Genomic DNA, 23,973 nt, shown 5'->3' with positions numbered 1-23,973 from the left:
TCGCATCGGCAGCCGCACTCAACAGGTTGTCAACCAAATCCGCCGCACGCGGCGCCGAATCGCACGCCGCGCATGCGACCAACTTGCTGAATATTCTCGTGCGACTGCCGCATCGGTCGGGCGACCGCAGCCAATGACAGCGCAGGTAGCGCGAACGTCACGGCCCGTCATAGACCCGAAGGGCGGAGCCGGCGAGCGCGCGCCTCGCCGCTCCGATCATGTCTGTTTTTTTTTTCTCCCTGGTCGAAACGAGGGCCTCTTTCGCCGCTGACGGCGGCACATAAATAAGCTGTAATTTGTTTCTGACACGAAGCAACTTATAGAATTAAGTGGCCTCGAAAGAGTGCATGTTATAAAACGTTGTGCGATATAGTAAATCGTTGGCGTGATTTCTAATCAGACGCGGTCAGCGCAGACGTGCCAGCAATCGTCTATACGAAGCGGCTCGCCTGACTGGCGTGTTTACTCATCGCTACTAACGGCACCGAGAAAACTAACCGTATTTTCACTTAAGAGAATCATAAACGTTCAGGCATTGCTTGTGCTGATCAATTTAGGCGCTTTATTACGAGCTGCGGACGCATCGCATGGGCCCTCGGCCTCGGATAGACGGCCGGCTAGCTAGGCCTACACAGTCTCCCAGCGATCGCAAGCTCGCCTGGCAGCTCGTTCGCTTCCGTCGGCGCCAATGAAATCAAATATGCTGCAATTTAAGCGTGAGATAACTGTGTACATGTTGTGGCGCTTCGTTATACGAGCTGCAAGCGATCGTGTCACAAGCGCCACCGGTGTCGGATTCGATGGCCGAGCGAGCTATGCCTGCCGGCTCCTATAGCCACGGGCGGCTGTCAACGAAGCCGTTACTGCTAACCCGGCCTTGCGGAAACACGTCTACAGTGCTTCCATAGGCGTGTTTATATAGTCATCGTTTGTTTCAAACAAGAGAGCTGTGCAAATACGTTTGCTTTCACTTTCTGTTCGAAGTTATGCAGCATTCCGAACTTCCACGCAGGGGCGCCGGTTCTGGGCGGAGCTACCCGCCGCTCGCTCATTCGTACCATGTGTCCCGAATCGCCGCATGCGGCAAGTCGCACACGACGCGCCGTACGACAGATCGCACGGAAAACCGCACCATGTGTATCCCGCTTTATACAGAGTAATATACAAAGCCATAAGAACGTCTGAATCCATAAGCACGAAGATCAGACAAATCCATGTACTTCCCATCATTCCCATGATAGGACAACGACTGCAGCGCCAGAGTTCCCTCTAGTAATTTTGTAGGAAACTCTATGCCTGCAGGAGCATATACAGGAACACTAATGCAACCTACTTGGGAGCGCCGAAGTGGCTGTATGGCCAGGGCTTCCGTGAGAACAGGCAGGTGGCGTCGGTGATGGATTATCATAAGAACGCCGCTAACAAGCAGACGTTTAGTACTGCCGAAGAGTGTCAGAAGTCGTTTAGGCAGCTTGCTTGTTAATGATGTAACAGTTGTTCAGATTGGAACGCATTTGCGAAGTACTTTATAGAGTTTTTCTGTTGTTGTTGTTGTTGTTGTTGTTGTTGTTGTTGTTGTTGTTGTTGTTGTTGTTGTTGTTGTTTGAAACTAAGTTCAATTTGTTGTGAGCATATAACAGTTTTCGCGAGTCGATCTCGGATATAGTGCAGTGTAACACAGCGGCAAAAAACAGCACGGTGCCACCGGTGTGGCGCCACCAGTGTTACCGGTGGTAAGGGGAGAGATCTCGCACGCTTCCGCCATGGCAACCTGCGTTTCGAGACGCTCTGGATGAAACGCGCCGCGCCTCTGGTCAGAGACGCTGCACGGGCTTCCAAATTGGTCCATGGGAAATGGCGTTCGAGAAACCACTTGACTGTACTGGTGGTACAGTCAGGTCGGCGAGAGTGCGCATAGAGAGAGGGGGATTGTGAAGAGGACAATGCGCTATTTTCTGCAACCCTTGTCGAAGCACGGCTCCGCTCCTCAGTGCAGATCTCGGGAGTTGCAAGACGATGACGAGGCCTAGGTGATTTTGTCGAGCGGATGATGTGATAAAGGCAAGCGATGTTAAACTGGGCGTCAGCCGCTGCATATTAAATACGTAAGCATTTCGATGGTTACCCAACGGGAAAACTTCCCGTGCGTCCCTCCTTCGCGTAAGACGATCGCTTCCTAGATAGAGCCAGCCATCTGTGGAACAAGACGATGACGAACGCGCGAGAAAAGAGTGTGTGGAAGACGAAGTGCGCCGCCTCAGCCACCGCTTCGAACGCTCCTCGGACCTGTCTGCGGCTTCAGCTTCTTGGCCAGGTTCTGGGTGGTGTTAGGCTTTTCTAGGCCTATTGCTTGATTTTCCTATTATTCTTGCGCCTGCTTCATCCTAGGCTGATGCCCAAAAACTGCCCCGGCAGGGGTTTTTCCCCTTGGACAGCATCTGTTACGATAAACGAATTAGCCCTGGATTTGTTTACCCTCAGTGGCGTGAGAAGTATCCTTGTTGCTCTGGTTCTTCCCAATGGAGGCTCTATACGGCTGACCAACCCCCAGGCTATCCAGAAATCTTTCCGTGCTGCCATCTCTGCATACCAGACCATCACAGAAGTGAGACAGTTCGGCCGCAGAGGTATCGTGTGCAGATCACCAGACCAGGCCTGTGTCGCGTGTTTGCTTAAGTGCTCATCGTTCGCGTCACTGCCGGTGAGTGCCTTCATCCCTGCTCCCCTCGCATGCACCAAGGGAATAGTCAGAGGCGTCGATGGTGATCTATCTCAATCAGAAACATAGATTGTCTGGAACTGGAGTAACTGCTCTCTATCGCTGCAATTGAGTGGTAGACAATAAGAGGGTCCCAACAGAATCAGTGATCGTAACATTCGCAGGAACTTCCTGTCTATTAGAACTAAAGGTGTGGTCCCTTGGGTTCAGAGTTGAACCTCTGGCGTCGCATCCGCTACAATTTAGTAATTTCTGGCGATACGGGCATAGTAGTGCAAGGTGCAAGTCAAGTCAGCGTTGTTGCGAATGCGGAGATGAGCAGGATCAAAGCGATTGTAGTGCCTGTGGTGCTGCCTCTGTGCTGCCTCTGTGGTGGAAGTCACCCAGCCAATTATTCTAAATGTTCTGTTAGGGCTCAGGAATTCTAGGTGGTAATTGACAGACGACGTTGCTCCAGGAAGGAGGCGGTAAGCATCATGAAAGAAAGGGCGCTTGGTTATCCCAGTTGAAAAAGACAACAGGAGTTCCTGTCGCAACTACAGAAATTTCTGTTGTACAACAGGATTTTTCTGTAGTAACTACAGATTCCTGATGGAGCGACAGACTTTTCTGATGTACAACAGACATTTGTTGTTGCTACTACAGAAGTACAGTCTGTCGTATGTCTGTTGTTACAACAGACAGCTGAAGCTCTACAACAGATTTTTGTAGTACTACAGAAATTTCTGTTGTACAACAGGATTTTTCTGTAGTAACTACAGATTCCTGATGGAGCGACAGACTTTTCTGATGTACAACAGACATTTGTTGTTGCTACTACAGAAGTACAGTCTGTCGTATGTCTGTTGTTACAACAGAAAGCTGAAGCTCTACAACAGATTTTTGTAGTACTACAGAAAAAATTGTCATCACTACAGGCACCCTGTTGTCCCAACAGAAATACTCCTGAAGTAACCCGAAAAACTTCTGTAGTGCTACAGAGAGCTGTTGAAATACTACAGAAACCTATTGTGGCAACAGGCCCCCAATTGTCACAACAGAAGTGTTCCTGATGTAATGCGACCAACTTCTGTTGTACTACAGAAAAATGTTGTTGTACGACAGAAACCTATCATTGCAACAGGCCCCCAGTTGTCATAACAGAAGTGTTCCTGAAGTAATGGACAAACTTCTGTTGTACTACAGAGAACTGTTCCACAACGGAAACCTATCGCCGCAACATATACCCAATGATGACAACAGAAGTGCACTGAAATTGTGTGATGCGACAAGCTTCTGTAGTGCCCGGTTGAAAAAGACAAAAGGAATTCCTGTCGCAACTACAGAAATTCTGTTGTACGACAGAAGTTGTTGACATTTCTTAATTGGGAGACATTTCTGACGTTACGACAGAAATTCTGATTTCGCAACAGAAGCATTCTGTCGCGACAACAAGAGTTCTGAAGTCGGAACAACAGCTTTATATCCTGACAGCGACTCCGACGTTACGACACCAATTCTGACGTCGCAGCAGAAACATTCGGTCGCGACGGCCAAGAGTTCCGAAGTCGCAACAGAAGCGCTTCCCGTCGCGGTCCTTTAAAATTGTATGTTTTTGCATCGGTAGTGTACACTGTACTTTTCTCCTGCGCGGTATTCAATCGCACTTCTCTGAAGCCGGCAATGCTGACACCGATGGCACCGACACCGGTATTAAAGTCGACGTGGCGAATAGTTATAATTGTGCCGTGACGACGCGGCACCAGCAACGCCCTACCGGCCTCCTCTAAATCGGCCGCTGATCAAAATCATACCATCTGCGGGAATGGCTGCGTATCCGTTTTTTTTTTTGGTAAGATGTGGCACACAGGCCTGTGGACTTACATGTGCTGTTACACTGACACATTAGTTAATTTCCCAGGAATATTTCACAAGCTTATGCGAAGCGGAAAAGAAGATTTCGGTTGTTCCACAAAGTTGCGTGAAAAGCTGTCTCGCTCGGGTCTCATTAATCTGATACAGTGCTGCCGTGAGAAGCCAGTATGCTGTCAGAAAGAACTCTCATCCACGAATGTTTATGTAGCTATTTTGCATTGAACACACGAATTATATGCGCGCTCAAAAGTGTAAAGAACGAGAGACAACTGTCGAAACTAGCAGTAATAACCCTAAAAGTCAACGTTGTCTATTTCTGAATTTCTTATTTAATATGGATATCGTACATCAAAATCGATGTTCTAGCACTGCACGATGTACTTGTCGATGGTACGAACACTCGTGCTCTTCTAGAGATGCGGCACTTGACGCGGTGGAGTGATAGCGGATCTTGTCTCTCAAAATGCAAATGTAAACATCAGCGCATCAGCACGTCGTACTATTCACATGGCCAAAACGTACACTCGAAGACCATGTCAGGGGTGGTGCAGTGGTAAGATGCCGGGCTAGGAATCGAGAGGTCGCATGTTCGAATCCTAGGCAAAGACGTTTTTTTTTTAATTTTTTTTTTACTTTTATGTTTTTCTTTTTCGTGCTAACAAATTTACATAATCTTACGGACGTCTCTGTCCATTTTTAAAATTAAATATTGATCAAGAACTACAGAACTTTCTACTACAGGACGTCACACTACAGACAACAGAACTACAGGCAACAGAACTACAGGCAACAGAACTACAGGCAACAGAACTACAGAACTACAGACAACAGAACTACAGACAACAGAACTACAGAAACAACGTCCCAAAATACAACAGACTGGTAAAATTTCCTGTTGTGTTTTTCAACTGGGATGCGGTTGTTACTGGTGCTACTGGGAGGCAAACTCTTACCTCGGACGTATCACTAACAGCAACTGTAGAGGCCGCTGTAGAAAAGGCAGTTACAAAGGCTATGGAACGGCTGGCAATGAGTCTTGGGGAGTGTATATCACAGGCCATCTCTAGTAACTTATTTGATGCAAGCCACCTATCTTAGTCCTGCAATGACCCAAACAGTTGATCCCACACCACAAACCAGTGTTAGGCGTTCAGATACCCATCCTTCTAATGACGGTGTTGAACCTTCGACTTCCTCTTCCATACGGCCTGCCAATGATAATCTGGTTAACATAGACTTAGAAATGACAGATGTGGAACAAAACGCTCGATCGTATAAAAGAACGATGTCACCAATCAATGATTCTTCCCCCGGTCCTCACTCAAAAGCTAAGAAAAGTCAGCCCAGTGCTATACCAAAAGAAAGCATTATACAGAAGGCAATTTCGGCTGCGGCACTTTCTAAACCATAGGGTCGCTGAAAGTGCTTCAGTGGAACTGTCACTCTTAATATTCTGCTTCTGTAGATTTATCTTGTCTGACTACTCAACTTCACCCTAATTTAATTTTTTACAAGAAACTTGGTTAAATTCTGCAAAACATTTTCAAATAAAATTTTACAGGTCATTTCGTCTAGATCGCCCTACTTGAGGTGGCGGATTAATTACATTTATTTCATCTCAAATTTGCCATAAAGCGAAAATTTCATTTCAGCTTTCTATACTCCTGAGTATGAAATCCTATACAGCTGAATCTCCCTGGATGTAGCCCCTTTACCATACATATGTAAAATATGCATTTACTATAGTAAATGCATATTTTTCTTTTGGCGTACAGGATACACGCACACTGGACAGGGTTCCTAGTTCTTGTGGACGAGACATCCTACTGTCAGGTGACTTCAACTGTCACCATATATCATGGGGATTAAAGACAGATTTGTACGGCACCAGATTATGGAACTGGGATATGGACAATTGGTTAACGTGTGTAAACTCTGGATCTATTACGTTTATGTGGGGTAGATCCTACTCTGCAATAGATCTTACATATTGTGGCCCGAGTGTCTATCTTCTTGGTCGATTGTTGAGTATGCGACAAGCAGTGATCACCTTCCCGTAATTTTTGACGTAGCACGCACGGTAACGTTTGTGAGCGATCAGATGCGCAATTTCGTTAATTACAATATTTTAGAAAATGCATAGGGAATACTCTTTCATCGCTGTCTGACTCGTGCACTAAGCAAAAAACTACGATTAACTGTTCTGCCTTGGAAGGTTCTCCCAAATAGTATAAATTTGAGATTCTTCTGAACAACAGAAATGTATATAACCCTTGGTAGAATGAAGAATGCGCTCGTGATTATAGAAAGAGAAAAGCCGCTTGGAAAAAAATTATTACATAACCAGAGTCGCAAAAAATTCGAGCGATTATATATTTTTTCGGGCCGTCTTTAAACATACAGTTTCAAAAGCCACAGACGAATACGACTTCCGGCATTTTGACTTCCTATCTAACAATAAAAATAAACGCGCTTTATTCAGTTTTCTCCGCAGTAGAAAAGTTCTTCCGCGTCCAACTAATATAAACTCTATGCTCTTAAGTAGTAATGAGATGAAACAGTCACTAGAAGAAATCGCGAAGAGATTAGAAATTAAATTTTCTTCAGTTTTGCCGCATTGGTCCAGCTTACGAAGGATATCAGATGACTTTATTGAAATTACCATTCTAGAATTGGCTGAAATCGTGGAGCGACTGCCGGATTCAGCTTCCGAAGCAGATCGGGTAACCTCTGCCATGATCAAAATTTTATTTAAGGAAGCTCCAGATGGACCTCTTAGGTAATATAAATCACTCAATTAGATCTTTATGGATTCTGTGTGAATGGAAAAGTGCTAAAATAATTCCAGTTCTTAAAAATCATGGGCAAGGATATACAATAGATAACATTAGACTAATCGCGCTAACCTCAAATTAGGTGAAGTTAATTGAAAGAATAATATATGCCCGTGTGTTAACATTTGTAGACACCAATGACTTCTTTAACTCCTGCCAAATTGGACTTCGACCATCATGTTCAATTTGGCATGCTCACTTGGACTTAGAGAGTATAATTAAATTAGCACGGCGCCAAAGACAGATTGGTGCTGTTGTGACACTAGACATCTCCGAAGCCTACGACAGTGTATATTATGTAGTTTTATTGGATATATTATGAAATATAAAGTTTCCAAATTACCTGCTAAACTCGGTATGGGAATTTTTAAATGGGAGGAAATTCGGCTGCTCTATAAGAGGCTTTTTTCGAGCATACATAATCAGTCACGAGGTGTTCCTCAAGCAGCTGTCATTTCTACATTATTATTTAACGTTCTAATGAGTTCCATTCTTCGGCATCTAATGTAGAAGCATATGTATACGCAGACGACATTGCTTTCTATGCATCAGACAGCGATTTCACTCGCTACATTATGGACTACAGTACTCTCTCTACGCCATAGATAGCTGGTTAAACAAGATTCGCCTTTCACTTAACGTAAAAAAATGCTCAATATTGGTTTTCCCCCTTGACAATCCCGTTAATATATCGCTGTTCTACCGTCTCGAGACTATACCTCAAGTGGAGTCGGTGAAGCACTTAGGTGTAGTCTATGACGGCTCCCTCAATTGACTTGGCCATATTAACCACATAGTTAAAGAAGGAATGAGAGCAGTTGGCCTGCTACGTAAGCTATGCAACAGTCGGTCGAGGATGCGGAGAGACCAACTACTAATGATTTATGAAATGTACGTGCGGCCCATTTTAGAATTTGTATGTGTGCTCTTTTCTGGTGCGGCAGCATAATTATAAACTACGCCACCTTGTTCTGACTGAGCGGGAAGCCCTGCGATTGTGCTGCGGATTACCGAAATTAGTAACTAATAATGTATTGCATCAAGAAGTCAGGTTGCCCTCAATATTGTGCCGATTTCCGTTGCTGATGATGCAAACATTCTTAAATATGTACGAATCCCCTATTAAAAGATTCGGAAACATATTCATTTTCCAGCCTGCGTCATTTTTGGAGTACACTGGCCCCGGTTTCATAGACCACAGGTGTTCTTTGTACAAAAATTGATTAACCCCTTTAATGTACCTATTTGGGAGGTGCCACGTATATGCGATGTGCGAAAGAGTGTACAAATAATCTCTGATGACATCTACCCTAATAACGCAAAATTTTTCTCTGAACATATATTAAATGGTCCTTTATTGAGAACACAAAAAGATAATTTATTGAGTTCAGGTATAAGTACAGTCATCACAATAGCCGCCTCGCATTGTGAAGAAAAATCTGGTATTCGCATTTTCGCTCCTACTCTAGACTGGTCATTCTCAATTAGGATTCCGGACTATTTATCCGTATTTCAGGCGGGGTTTCTAGCGAGGGTGACATGGTGAAATGGTGATATCTGCAGCCCTTACGTAAGCTAAATTAATCGATATCGACGGTAGTGATAACGGATTCTTTATCTTTGTGTACATCGCTCACAACAAATAGTGGTGCTAGCCTCTTACGTACACTTAATTTTCTAGCGCCTGACCCCATAAAGTTAATTAGATTACTTTGGGTACCTGGTCATAGGGGATTATACATGAACCAAGATGACTAACAGTCTCGTGAGATGGGCCCTCAATGGCCCTGTACTATTACTACCGGCGTCAGCCTACTTAACTTCTACTAGATACAGGAGGTATGCAATTGCTCTAGACTTTTTGAATCCAGCGATAGCAAAGTTTTCAGAATATCGACAGCTCCTCTTTCCATGGCAGAAAAATTCCTTTCACAACAGAAAAACTGAAGAAATGCTTACCCGGTACGCATTGGAACACCGTTCTTCAAATTTTATCGTCACAGGGCTGGTCTGGCACCCTCCCCTGTGTGCCCATTCTCTGCAGTAGATGAAACCATCGATAATTTCTTCTTCTTTATTTCTTTATTCTGCCGCCATTTTTCTGCTTTAAGGAACCTCTTAGAACCAACGTACACGACACTTCATTTAAATATCTCCATTTTATATATCCTTTCTATAGGAGCCTCCTCTCTTGGCAACTACCACAGGGATGTCTGCTGAGACATGGAGGAATTCATAGTTGTTTGAAGACGTTTCCCGTAACTTCTTTAAACATTATTTTTATCCGTTTCCACATGATAATTTAAGCCGTTTTTGTACCACCAAAATCTTCCTAATAAGATCCATATCTTGGCCGATTCCCCGCAGTGGGTACGCGCCATCGAAGAAGGAAATCCAATCCAATCCAAGTGGCACGGAAATTTGGGGATAGGCCAACTTGAAATTTGGTGATGGGCCAACTTACGTTTGGGGATGGGTCAGGTTGAAATCTAAGGGTGGGACAACGTAAATTTGGGGGTAGGACAACTTGAAATTTAGGCGTGGCCCTACCTGAGATGTTGTAGTGGCCCAATGTGCTATTGAACGCTGCTGAGCGTCCTTCGAATCTTCGCCGGCAAGCGAGTGCGTTGAGACGCTTGGCGCGTTTTCATTGGGCCTTACCGAGGCGCAGCCAGAGCCCAGGCGAGGGCCTGCGTAGACAAGGAACGCCGTGTGCATAACACGGGCTTGCGAGAGCGACAGCGAGGGTGGCATGGCGTCGCGGCCATGCATTATCCCCTCACACAACGCCTCACGCGCTACTGCGGCAGCTGGTGTTCCCTTTCGACTGCTCTGCTCCGTCGAGGTGCGCTCGTGCCCGGCGTTCCGGCTCGATTGCATTGAAGGGACCAGACAATGCGAGAAAGTATGACTATTGTCCACTAAAACCTAAGCATTATTTTCCATCTCAAATGTCCTGGCTAGACGTCCATAAACTTGGAAAACCAATGAATCAAAACTACGCAGCAACGAAGTCACTAGTGAGCCAAACAATGCTTAGGCTTTAGTAGAGTCCTCAGAATTTCTGCAATCGTCTTCCTCTAGCGAGAATCGCATGTGATTACCTTAGTATGTATAAAAATTTAGGCTAAAATAAGAGCCGAACACCCCACACAAAGTTCCTTTAGTTGGCAGGTCTTTAGTTACTAATTCTGCATATTTTTGAGTGAGATTTTTGCCAAATATATGAAATGACCACGGATGCTAAAGTTGTTATGTGAGGCAGCGTGCAGCTATATAGCGTTGAAGTGCGCCGTTGCGAATCAATCGCTATATTTTTGGGGTTCAAAACTAAATCCTGAACTGTATTGAACCCGAACACCTAAGACCTTTTCCTTACGAATCTAATGGTATAGAAAAAACAAAAACATTGACTTAGCACCCTACGTATTAAACACATGTAAGAGAGTTCGAGTTTCCTCATATAACCCAACACGGATACCTAAATTTTCGACCAAAAATTTATACGATTCGAATGATGCCAAATAAAGAAATAAAAACGGCATGTTTGGCTTGAAATTGCGATTGCGAGTGTTAGTCTAGTGTGTCACCAGTATATACTTAACGGAATTGAAAGATCCTCTAGTGACATTGTATATTGATATTCTGAAAGCCACTATAGACGAAGGTATTACCGTACAATAGACTTCGTCAGTAACATTGTGACGCAACAGCTGTAGATTTTTTTTTCTGTTTGTTGTTAAGCAGGTTCGCTTTGCGCCGTTTCTCTTTCTTTGTACTGTTGTCTTGTATTTTGTCTAATATATGGCACAGAGCACATGTTGAAATAAATTCTCTTGGCAGTTTTTCTAAACAGCGCGTACGGGCATGGTACGCGCTAAAAGGGACACGCTAAAACTCTTTATACCGTTGAGCAAGCTTCCGACAAAAAAAAGAACGTGCCGTTTGCCTCTCGAGTACCGGTGTAAAGTATAGCGCCGCCCAAAACACTTAGTTCTACATATAACCTCTCACATATGACCAGTTTGCTCACGCATGTTAAACACTTTCGTGGATAGCAATCGGGCTCGGTTTTTAATATTTCTTCTGAAGCACTTGCGGTCTCACAAACTTTCACTCTCGATTGTACCTGTGGAACACACCTTTGGTGGAGAGCAATAAAAAAGGATTTACAAAAAAAAAGGATTGCTGAAACGTGAAAATGTGTGCCTGTCAAGGCATCACGGCACTTGGTGGGCCAGAGTGTAAAGTACGATGGACATGGCTGGTGAGGACATTGTCTGGTGATAAATAATGAGACAAACACCACGGAACAATAACCTAGGTATTCTAGGATAGGGAGCCAAGGAGCATAGAGAAATCGCGCATTCCATTGCTGTGACGCTACATTAATAATAATCTGATACGACGAATAGAGCGTCTCGGTTCTCATTTGACTCTAGTGTTTTATAATGGGATCATTGGAAATGATTAGAAACAGCACTAGCCTACTCAAATTTGGGCCGTATAGGAGGGTTTTATAGGCTATTAATTTCATAAAAGGAGAGACCGAGCATTAAAGGTTACGCCAAGCGCATGGTCAGCACAATTGGTTACGCGATTGGTTTGAATGGACCACTTAAGATAACGCCAGACGTTCGCACCAAGGTATTGAGAAGAATCTATACAGGGATTGAAATGTAATTGTAAAAGGTGTAAGTTGCTGAAGCGATGTTACGATGATGGTGGAAACTAATTAGCACGGTTTTACTTACATTCAACGTCATATGCCGAGTTCTGCGCCATTAATATATCTTAAGGAGGTCATTCTAGAGAATGGAAGCATCCCTTAAACTTCTTAAAGCGCGGTAGACAACACAGTGATTGGCTATCAGACGCATGTTCGAGGAAACGTTAAGTTGTAGGTCATTTATGTGAATCAGGGAAAAAAGAGGATATACAATGCAACAGCTCAATTGTGCATACTCTGCCTGCATCTACGTAATCCCGGTGATTATCGTCTATACTGTATTACGCCATTGTATGTATTATAACTACACGCATCAATTAACCCTACCCTCGGTACTGCTGCAATTTTTTAAAGCAATGACTCGGCCTCATGTTTCAACACGCGTAAAGATAGCCAGCCAAATTCAGCCAAAACCAGGAAGTCTTGTCAGGCTGTAAGATGACCTAAAACATAATAGTGTCAGTTACAGGTAGCTCATGCGTTTGAAGATATGGATCGAATGATTCCCCAAAAATAGAAAGTGTGCTAAGTACATGTTGTTGCATCTCCTCAAAGTTGTTGGGAGGTCGGTTTAGCAGAAGCAAGTGATACATGTTTTGACAGGTTGAGAACGGAGGGTCGACTGGCTTTATTCCATGGTAAAAGCAGGTTTGCGGAGTGGCTGTGTAGGCGCTCCTGTTGGACAGCCACCTCACTTCCGGGAAAGAGCATGGGGCTATGACCCTGACGTGGAGGCCAGGCGAGGTAACTGGTTTTCCTAGAAACGGGGACAATGTGGAGTCACGGACGGTCGCTACAGAGTCATTGCCAATTACAGTTAGGTAATATTGAACCTAAAAGATCTTTAAGTTGTTCAAAGCGACCTAGGGAATGATCCTTTCATCAATTCTTGCAAAAAAATAAGTATGTGTCGCTTAATATTTGCTAATGCTTTCCGCGATACAAATTTTATTCTCTCTGATGTGAGGTATACCGGTCCATAATGTTACAGTCAAATTGAAATAAATTGATAGAAGTTCCGAAAGACGCACGCCGCACTTGCCTTTGACGGTATAACATACATGATTTCAATACACACTACCATGACGGAGAGCAACAGGTTATGGGGGATATCAAAATACCGATTTTTAATGTCAGTGAAGACCGCGTGGAATCTCTTAACATTAAAAACATTATCCATACTCCTAACTGCGAACGAATCGGCAATCACCAAATGCTTCGATGTCGTTGCAGTTGGGCCAAAATCCATTTCTACTACGTACCGCGTTCTGAAATGATGACCCTATAGGGCATCTTGTTTGTACGTCTTGACACTAAAGCTATATCATGAGAAGCCAACAAACACTGACGCCAAGGACAACATAGGGGAAATTACTTGTGCTTAATAAATGTAATGAAGAAACGATAAATTAATGGAAATTAAAGTGAATGAAAAAACAACTTGCCGCAGGTGGGAACCGGAAACAGCGCCGCGGTAGCTCAATTGGTAGAGCATCGCACGCGAAATGATAAGGTTGTGGGTTCGGTTCCCACCTGCGGCAAGTTGTTTTTTCATCCACTTTAATTTCCATTAATTTATCGTTTTTTCATTACATTTATTAGGCACAAGTAATTTCCCCTATGTTGTCCTTGGTGTCAGTGTTTGTTGGCTTCTCATGATATGAATAATATTAATCGGGCCCCTCGGTTAACCCCCTTTCTTCTCGTTTTTGACACTAAAGCATGATTCAAGAAAATGCTCGAACGTTCAGAAGCGTTCTTAGCTACTTGAAAAAGATTTAACTGCTTACAGATTGCTTCGGCTTTCACTTTGGGAATGTTAACCCGGTCGCGGCAAGCAAATGCAGAAGTGGCACTGCACCGGCGTAGCATCAATTTTCTCAGCCCGCAAGCACCGTTCCCCTCTAGCACTTCTTCAAACTAATTGTCACTATGCTGCTCTGCCGTTCGCTCACTATTCAGCAAATTTTCAAACTTACTTCCGCAGCAGAAGGGCATCAAGCGTTAAAATCTTTATTGTCGGGTATGACAAGCCTTAAGGTAAGAACACTGTAATCACTGCAGTATATTATTATGCCTTGCTGAATTCTTGTTCGTAGCCATGATGAAAGGCAATATTCAAACAAAAATAAATTGCTGAAGTAAGGACAGTGACCAGTAAAGGAAGAAATCGTGGATGCACTAATGACCGTCTAGTCTAACTTCGCATATAAGAAAGAATGCTATTGTGAAAGCGAAATCTTTGCAGCAAGAGTAGCGAACAGTGGGATTCTGGCTACGGGGGCTGCGAAGTTGGTGTGGCTCCCCATCGCCAACGTAAGCGAAGGCTCGTACACGACCAACGTATGCAGCGGAGTACGGAATCACGATCTCCAGTGTTGTACGGTACTTGCGCAATGTTTTCCTTTATTTTTACATTTGCATCGCTCCTTCTCCATGTCTCTCAGGTGAAGATCTTCAAAGTGTTCAAATTAATGCGAACCCGCCGTGGTTGCTCAGTGGCTATGGTGTTGGGCTGCTGAGCACGAGGTCGCGGGATCGAATCCCGGCCACGGCGGCCGCATTTCGATGGGGGCGAAATGCGAAAACACCCGTGTGCTTAGATTTAGGTGCACGTTAAAGAACCCCAGGTGGTCGAAATTTCCGGAGTCCTCCACTACGGCGTGCCTCATAATCAGAAAGTGGTTTTGGCACGTAAAACCCCAAATATTATTATTAATTATTATTTTTAAATTAATGCGAATCTCTAAAGGTGCCCCTTACCAACAGTTGCAACCGAGTACCTCTGCATGCCTCACCACTCAGTGCACGGCGCGAGAAATAGAACCGGCATGTCTATAGCCAAGAAACCCCGAGCACTCGAAACGCCTTCTATTTGGCCGCGCAGCAACACATCGATTACAGCTTTCCGACGTAACATTAGTAGTCCTTCTTATTATGCATTATCGGGACAGCTGCGGAAACCTGCACGCCAAGCACTCGATAGCATGGAGTTGACGTCACTGGAATTCCTCGATAAAATACTCAATGACGCAGGCAGCGATAGCCGTGTGGCCTCCTGCACGGTAGCGACGCGTGGTGGCGAGAAACGCAACTCTGCACACTCATGACCCCACTTTCCCGGAAGAGAGAAACGTATTTTCTCAGAATCTACCAGTCACGTGGTGCGCGCGCCGCACGTTCACATGGACAACGGTGCCTCCATTGGCTGCCGCGTTTGCACGCGGCATCGTTCAGGTGCACACGACACCGCAGGCGCTAGAGCCAATGGCGCCGCTTTTGCACTCGGCACTACACAACACCGCGATTTGGCTATAAATGCGTTGCCTACGTAGTAAACAGCGTTAAACACTCTTAGAATATACGGAGAAAAAGCTTTTTGAAGAAGATAAACTTTTTTTGAAGCAACATGGACAAGCCGGCATGCAAATGCGGAGGTAAGCTACATGCTTTCTAAATGTACTTTCCTTCTATTTCGCAGCAGAATTATAAGACACATGAACCACCAAAAAATGCGTCTACGGGCTGTGAGTTTTATACTGCAGTTGCGAACTACGGTGGACAACTGTATGTAGTTTCGGCTTTTGTTAGAAGAGTCGCGTACTAAGTGTCCTATATAACGGCCTACCTGTGCTATCTCTCCCTTCATACATACTGTCAAACTTATTTTTTGGCTGCCACGGAGGAGTCATAACAACCTCCGAAGCGTTGTAATGGCAGTAACATGAGCCCAGATAATTACACTGGTAATCGCCGGTTACAGACAACAGGAGCGCGATCGGAGATCGTTGTTCGAAACGGACGTTCAGTTTGCGTTAAGCTTCACCTCACGCGATTAATCTAAGCTACGCATAGTCGTGAACCACGTCCGCCAGCTAACGACTGGGGCGCGATCTCCGATCGCGCCCCAGAAGCATAGGAAACATATAACAGACTTTGTAAATAGCACAGCTCACAACGGTCACCCAAGTGCACCCTAGCGTTCACTAGCTAGTCAGCACAAAAGACTTGATTGGTGTGTCACGAAGGGAACGGATGCACGTCGCCACCACTGCGAACACCGAACACTGTCCGACCTCGAATGGATCGCTTCCAAACAGTCGGTAGACGACGACAAACGTTGCTTGGGTGGCATATTTTTATCCATATGTCAAAACAACGCTTATGCAGTCAACAGTCACCTGACAGTGTGGCCGCGGGCGTACGCTGGATCAGTCACTTCGCAACTGCTTAGCTGCACTCAACGCACAGGTGCCGCACGAGCGCTTATCGCTCTGCAGCTCCGCCCTATGGAAATTCCCTGCTCTAAAATCAGCGCCGCAGCCTGGTGACATGGGCACAATGCACGTAGATAAGTCAATCTCCTCAAGTGGCCTCGTGATCCTGCCGCTTTGTTAACGTGTTTTCAGTTGTCGGTACTGCAGTCTGTGGCTTCGACCTTGCATGCGTGGGACGCCGCTCCTAGACAGCACTTTTGTGCACTACAACGCGCTGTATTTACAAACGTGCAAGTGGCTGACACTACGCTCGCGCTTCCTGTTAGCGGAGGCCAATGCGACGCACTTGCATTCCTATCCTGGTGCTAATAGGCCATGTAGCAGTCTAGATAGGACGTGGAATTTCGCGATCTTCATCGTACCGCACGACAAATTGTCAGGAGAACAAGAATTAGCTCAGGTTGCTTGTCCCAACGACAGAGTTAGCACTGAGCTTGGCACCATTTTATGTTGACGCTGCAGGTAAAGAAATAGGTCCAAATGAAATCTATTGGCATTTTTTATGGCGAAGAAGGGGAGCCTGAGACGGTGGAACAAAATCAAACACATGAAAAAGAAAGGCACCGTAGCACTTCCAGCGTGAATAGAGTAAAACTCGTCAAACGCAAGTCAGAGTCCACGGTGGTCGCAGTGAGAGGAAGGGTTCCCTTGGCAGCAACAAAACAGATTGCTGTCAAAACTTTTAAAATCTTAGGTGATACAAACCGCCCGTCACCACCGCCAGCGACGTACAATACTTGCCAACGTTACTCGAGTATAACAGATCAAACAATGACTCTATCCGATTGGATTAAGCGAAAAGACAAAGTCGCGTTTAACTCAATTGCGGTTTTAATTCCAAATGTAGAAATATGAAGGTAAAAAAGTGAAAAAGGGACAAAACAACTTGTCACTGGTGGTGATTGAATCCACATCGTCCGCATTACATCTGAGCCATTCTACTAAATGAGCTGCTTTATCGGGCATATCAGCATGTGTACAAGCTTTCACTCTCTAAGAGGATTAACTAGTAGCGCTCATGGACGTGCCGGCGGATCTAGAGACTGAGTGAGTGAGTGAGTGAGTGAAATAACTTTATTTTGTCCACTAGAGACGTAAGCAAACGCCACGCCACCTGGCTAGGCCCACTCGGGGACCATCAGGTGGAACCTGACGGCCCTGTCGCGAGCCCTCTGGACTGCCAGGGTTTGAGAGGTCTGATCCTGGGCCCTAATCAGCTTCTTCATTTCCTCTTGAGTGAAAGGAGGACCGGCAGAGGCGCAGCCCCACAGGACATGCTCGAAGTCCGCATAGTCACCACACAGAGGGCAATCCGGGCTTGGGAACCGGTCGGGGTACATTGTGTGTAGCGCTGCGGGGCTCGGGTAAGTGCTTGTTTGCAGTAGTCTGAGAGTGACTGCCTGGGCCCTGCACAGCGAGGAGTGCGGCGCAGGTAGGACTCTTCTTGACAGATAATTGTATTTGCATATTTCGTTGTACGAGCAGAGAGGCTCGGGTCGCCCAGGAGAGGACGCGTTGCCCAGCGCACGGTCAGTCAAACCTCGTGCAGCTGAGTGCGCCTCCTCGTTGGGGTTGATCAAGGCACCCTCAATGGTCCCAATGTGCGCAGGGAACCAGGCCAAAGAGTGATGTTTCATGTCTTTGGCACTTTGGATGATACGTAGGGCCTGGGGAGCCACCATTCCCATCTGAAAGGCCCTGACAGCGGCCTTAGAATCCGAATAAATCGTGTCATGTACACTGTCCGTCAATGCAAGAGCAATAGCAACTTGCTCTGCAACGCTGGAATTAGAAGTGCGGACGGTAGCGCAGCTAACGATTTTAGCATCACAGTCGATGACCACTGAGGAGAAGGCCTCTTCTTGAACGTAGGAAGCAGCGTCTACGAAGCATGTTCGGTCCTTGTTCAAGCGGGCACTGGCGAGCAGAGCTTTACCCCTGGCTCGCCTTCGTCCTTCGTTGTAGGTGGGATGCATATTTCGTGGCATCCGGTGTATGTAAATTTTGGACCTTACGTCGCTGGGCAGCTTCACAGCGTCGAGACTGACGACCATGGGGTTACGTCCCAGCTTGCCAAGTATGGCTCGGCCCGTTGGGGTACCGGAGAGTCTGACAAACTGGGAAAATTCTTGGGCTTCAACGATTTCTTCGAACGTGTTGTGAATTCCCAAATTGAGGTCTTTTGTGTGCGTTCGCATGGGAAGGCCGACGGCAAGCTTGAAGACTCTTCTGATTAAGGCGTTGATCTTGTTGCGCTCCGATACGAGCCAATTGTGCATAGCCCCTGAATAAGCGAGGTGGCAGAGCACGAAGGCGTGGATAATCCGGATCAGATTGTCTTCCTTGATTCCGCAGTACCTATTGGCGATTCTTCGGATCAGGCCGAGGGCGCTTTCGGTCTTGGAACAAATGCGTTTGAGGGCGGCTCCATTGGCCCCGTTCGACTCGATAAACATTCCTAGGACCCTGATAGTGTCTACCCGCGGTACTGGGGAGCCCTTACCGGTGAATAATGTAATGTGGCTCTCTGCTGCTGGCTTCCAGGATCGGTGTGAACCGCCTCTGGGCCTCTTCTTGTAGAGCAAGAGCTCGGATTTAGCGGGCGAGCACCTTAGCCCGGTGGGGATTAGATACCGCTCCGTCACATCGATGGCCTCTTGCAAAGCACCCTCGACCTGCCCTTCACATCCACTAGAGACTCCTTTTTTTTTTGCTCTCGGTCTGATGACAATTTACGGCACCTTTAAATTGATATTACGTAGATACTTTTCAGTTCTTCCATATGCTCTGGCGAAGTATTCCTTGCAAGTTACGCAAAGCAAATGCCACCATCTCAGAAAGATTTCACCGTGACCAAATAACCATCATATTGACACGTGTACTTATCTTTATCGGGCAACCACGTTTCGCAGCCTAACAAATGTAATCGCACAGCGTGGGACGCGCCTGCATGTATCCGAAGTTTCTGGAAAGTTAGCGATGCTTCTATCCGCTGTCTGTTGTCGCCGAACGTTATGTTATCTGATTTCATCACCTGACGCGAATGGTGTAGAACTTTGTGGAAGGCACGCGGGTCCGAACGATTAGTCTGGAACATTCGATGACTGCTTTATAAAAGCCGACGCGCTTGACCCGCTGATCAGATTTTCGACGATCGCCGACTGTGTTCGCCGCTCTCGTTGTGCTTTAAGTGTAGCCTGTTTTGTGGGCACAGGTTCGCCCAATATAAGCTAGTTTTGCTTTCACAGTACTGCTACTGTGTTCTTTGACGTCACGACCACGTGCCAATATGGCAGTGACGAGTTCGCTCTCGTGCGACACTGTCAAGCGTGCTACCCGGTGGGAAAATGATAGCCACTGCTCACTGTAAATGACACACGAGCGGAAACTTTGAGAACCGGCGCAGTGCCTGGGCATGACCTCCGAAAGGGCACAGCTTCATCGTAATCTGTCCCTGTATTGAAAAAACAAAGAAAAAACTCGCTGCCTAGAATTGTTTTTGAAAGCAAATGTCAGCCAATCAATGTAAGAGACATTATTAGCGAAGGTGGCCAATCAACCGCAAAGCGCACTTACGAGCGAAACTCTTTGTGAATTTGGCCTCTGCTGCATATCCACAATTTGCCAGCAGCCCGCGTCGTCTTCTTAGGTGCTCTTCAAGGATTAAGAATACTGAGATGCATAACGGCCGAACTGGCTGCGAAAGTTGTATGCTACTAATTTATAAGCAATATAGTCAAACGGAGATTTCGTAACTGTTCGCACGCTTTGTTTGCGATGGCCCGTGCATGCGAACCATGCGTGCGCAGTCACACGTCGACTGCGCAGCATTTCAAGCGTTCAGGGCGCGCTCCTTATCGGAGCGATAGCACACGGACGATGTGCACGCAGCATCGCGAGAGACAATGAAGAGCTCTTTAAGTCAATGCTTATCTGTACTCATTCGTTTGTCGAAGAATAGCAGTGATAAAAGTTTACCCCTTTATCCAGGACAATTAAATTAAAGCTATCAGTAAGGTTACAAACCAGTTACATTCTTCTGAAACGTTATCCTTGTATAGGCAACTAGGAAATCTTTGTGAATTCATACCTCTCCCGTATCCACCCCCCTCCCGCCCCCTCCACGTTGTTATCTACGAAACAAGATAGCTATTTCGTACGACGCCGCATTAGCTGTACGATGCACTTTAAGTTACATTATACAGTACGGCGAGGAGATTTCGGTGTGAGAGATTAACAAAATGCTCATTCATACGATCCAATGAAAACAAAAAATCAACAGACCCTACCTTTTTTCAATTTCCGCTTCGTTTTGGTGACAGTGAAACCCTGTCCTAAACCGATTCTCCACAGCTGCTATGGCCTTTACAGTAAATATGTTGGAAGCGGCTCCTAGTGAAGCTATTTCAGCTGTTACGAGCTGGTACCAGTTGTTACTGGGACGAGGTTTAGGCGGCCTTCAACGGCGTCTGCTTGGAGCTTGAACCTTGTTTACCATCACAGAGAGTCTGGCAGTGAAGGCGAGATTATGTAAAAACAAATAGCAGTGTTTTATACATCGTTGCGGCTGAGCGGCGCGCTCCAAGACCAAAAATACAGAAACATTTGACGTGCATGCTCCAGCACGCAAGGGCAGAGATCACTGCCCTTGCGGCGTCGTGCTGGTTTTTCATATACCCTGCACAATGTGGGCAACCTCATTCTCTCATTCTCCGCGCTAGAGCACCTTGTCAGCACACTGATCAGGCCACACAGTGGAATTCGCCGAAAAACCACTCACCGGTGTAGAGGTGGCGAGCGTATATATAGGTCACGTCGGGTCAACACAACAATCCACACAGGAATTCCGAGAGAAATCGTTCTCTGACGTAGAGGGGATTAACGTATGACAAAAGAGATTAGGATTTGCACTGGTGCATCTACCCATCGCATACGCTCGACGAAAAAGTATTTTCATGTTGACGAGCGTGACGATTAGGCACGTCGAGTCTCAGGTGATTGGCATCCGTCCCATTCATCGCCGCACACGGTGCGCCGTAAGACAGCCTTTATCAGAAGAGCAGGCATACGTTACTGTCATTCACGGTCGCATATTGCGCCTACAATTTCTTTCCCAAGCAAAGTTTAACCGGCTGTAGCGACTAACAAATATGACATATCGGTCATTTAATGTAAATGGTAATAGCAAATAATCTTCTCTCTTCTTCCGTATTATCGTGGCGGCAGCGCCTTATCCGCGTGCTCCTACTACCTCGCTGTCGAGCTGATCCTGATGAACGCTGAAAGGTTTCCGCAACTCCTTTCTGCCACCTTATCAGTTTTCGACAGGCGGCTTCCTGCAATCTAGCTATCTCCGCCTGCACACAAATGGAACAGCAATGTGACACACACCCCACTGATTGCTTTGACAGCACGTTTACTCGTCTCTCAGTGCTTCAGTCTTTTTTTTTTGCATCGTTTGTTTTTTTACTCGCAGATCCCAAGTGCGTGTGCACCACACAGTGCAAGTGTGCCACCGGCGGATGCCCCTGTGGCAGGTGCAAGAAGTAGCAGCTCGCCTGGGAGGTGCGTATACCATGATAAACTGCACAAAAGTCTATCCCGAGTGTCGTCTAGAGATACTTGTAGAGGTGTGCAGCCGTTAACTTTTGCGGAAGCGCACAATTCCAAGGCATTGTTGTGTGCTTGGCCAGTATGAACTTATAAGGCTTGTTTTCTTCTTTTTTTCTTCGAAGCCAGTAAGCTTTGCTCCTCAGTGAAGTCTGTTGTGTCTCAAATGTGACCTGTATTGGACCCAGTACTTACTGTCGCTGGAGCAGGTTTATTTCCCGTTTATTTAAGAAGATACTGTGTGGGTAACTCTGCTCCCAACAAAGCGGTCCTCTACCTTTCTCTTTTGTCGTCTGCATTCACGTACGTGTATTCGGCTGCAGACGAATTGCTTTCACCTTGTAACTATGTTAACGCTTTAAATAAGGTAATGAAAAAAAGTGAACTACCTAGAGGTCGGGCTGGGCTAGCTGTTTGACAGCGTTGTGCCCGCTACTAATATTATTCTGTACTGAATTAAAAAATAAACGAAAAACGTAGTTCCCCCAAATAATGGCGACGGCTACTAACACGCGACTCTATACATCACGTTCGGCCACGAGCTCTTCGGCCTCGGAACTTTTGCTGTGGATAGCACGCCGTTTATAGCTCTTTGCGGATGCAATTACAGTACAGTCACAAAGCAATGGTGATTGAGTTCTCGGTTGGCATTTGGTATCACTTGACTGTCCAGCCACGTCACCTACATCACGCTCGCTCGCCGAACGTGACAGACTCTGTAATATGTATTGTTTTTTGCAACAATAGGCGTTACGTCCGACAGAAGGCGGCAAGTGCATCTAAGATGATAAAGAGTGATAAGGGTGATAAAGGCAGATACGAGGCACTCTATAAGCAGCACCGTCTCACATAACGCATAACCTGGAAGCTTGAAGGCATGCTTCTCCCCTCCCTCCCCCCACCCCCTCGTAGTTTCTGTGTATCAAGATATCCGGCATAAAATGAAGCACCACGATACTGGAATTTCGACCACCCTAACGCGAAGCACAACGTTTGAGGGCGCTTGAACGTGGCTATCCGAAACCTCCAAGGCTTTACAGGAGTTTACTATACGATGCCTGGAGATAAAGACTTCAGCGTTGTTAGGCAGGTATGTAGTGTGTCTATATCTGGCCATCGTAGCCAGTTATCAACTCTCCCGCCTTAAATGAACTAAGTCCAGCAACCCACATCCCTCCATTGGCTTGCTTTGTTACCATGCTCGGCTGCATATCACTCACTGAGTTATCTCCTTTCTGATATATTACATTTCACTTTATATGTTTATGGAGGAAGCGTATATGGAGAACAGATACATGCCACACTTGCGCTTATCACTGGAACACAATCGATAGCCGTTTTCTTCCCCCCCCCACCCCACTTTTTTTCCCAATCCAATTCCCATCCATTTGGCCATCTCAAAATCTGCGTTCGTCTTGAGAGCACATAGACATTCGTGCGGGCAGTTTCAGTTGCGCACAGCAGTGTAGGTGAGGAAATGCGTGCAATTTTCGGGGGGATTGTTCAGCCTAATTCGCACTGAAATGAACCTGAACATTTTTTTCACTTCTTTGGTCATGAATGTGGCTCTATCGTAATTCCTTTGGTGCACAGGCGGCATGCGTGCTTGATGCACCACGCCTGTATACGTGTATAAATTACATAAACGTTACGACTCCACGTCATGACGTCTGTTGGAAGTCACCACCTGTTCTGTGCAAGTAGGCCCTCGTCTATCCCGCTGTTTCTTAAATCGTACTCGAGAGGTCTTTATTCTTTTTGGCCTTCAGTGAGATATCATGTATGTGAGCACATATTCATCTTCTCATTTCAGACTCCGGTGCTTGAACCATGGACGTTTCAAGTCGGCCTCAAACATGAACGGGCGCGGCAAAGAAAAAAAAATGAAATGCAGTAGCTATTCTTGTTTTGAGAGCCAATAAAAAAAGAAAGAAAATGTATTACTGTGTC

At 45.9% G+C, this 23,973-nt stretch overlaps 1 long non-coding RNA gene across 1 annotated transcript; it reads left to right on the top strand.

Moving 5' to 3' along the window:
* Positions 1–15,418: 15,418 nt before the first annotated feature.
* On the top strand, positions 15,419–23,963 carry LOC135911679 (uncharacterized). Its single transcript, XR_010567415.1, has 3 exons — positions 15,419–15,573; positions 21,890–21,978; positions 23,837–23,963. It is a non-coding gene; the product is annotated as an uncharacterized lncRNA (long non-coding RNA).
* The last annotated feature ends 10 nt before the right edge of the window (positions 23,964–23,973 follow it).

Source organism: Dermacentor albipictus, chromosome 2, assembly GCF_038994185.2.
Source record: "Dermacentor albipictus isolate Rhodes 1998 colony chromosome 2, USDA_Dalb.pri_finalv2, whole genome shotgun sequence".
Lineage (NCBI taxonomy): Eukaryota > Metazoa > Arthropoda > Arachnida > Ixodida > Ixodidae > Dermacentor > Dermacentor albipictus.
This window is presented reverse-complemented; position numbering and strand designations above follow the sequence as displayed.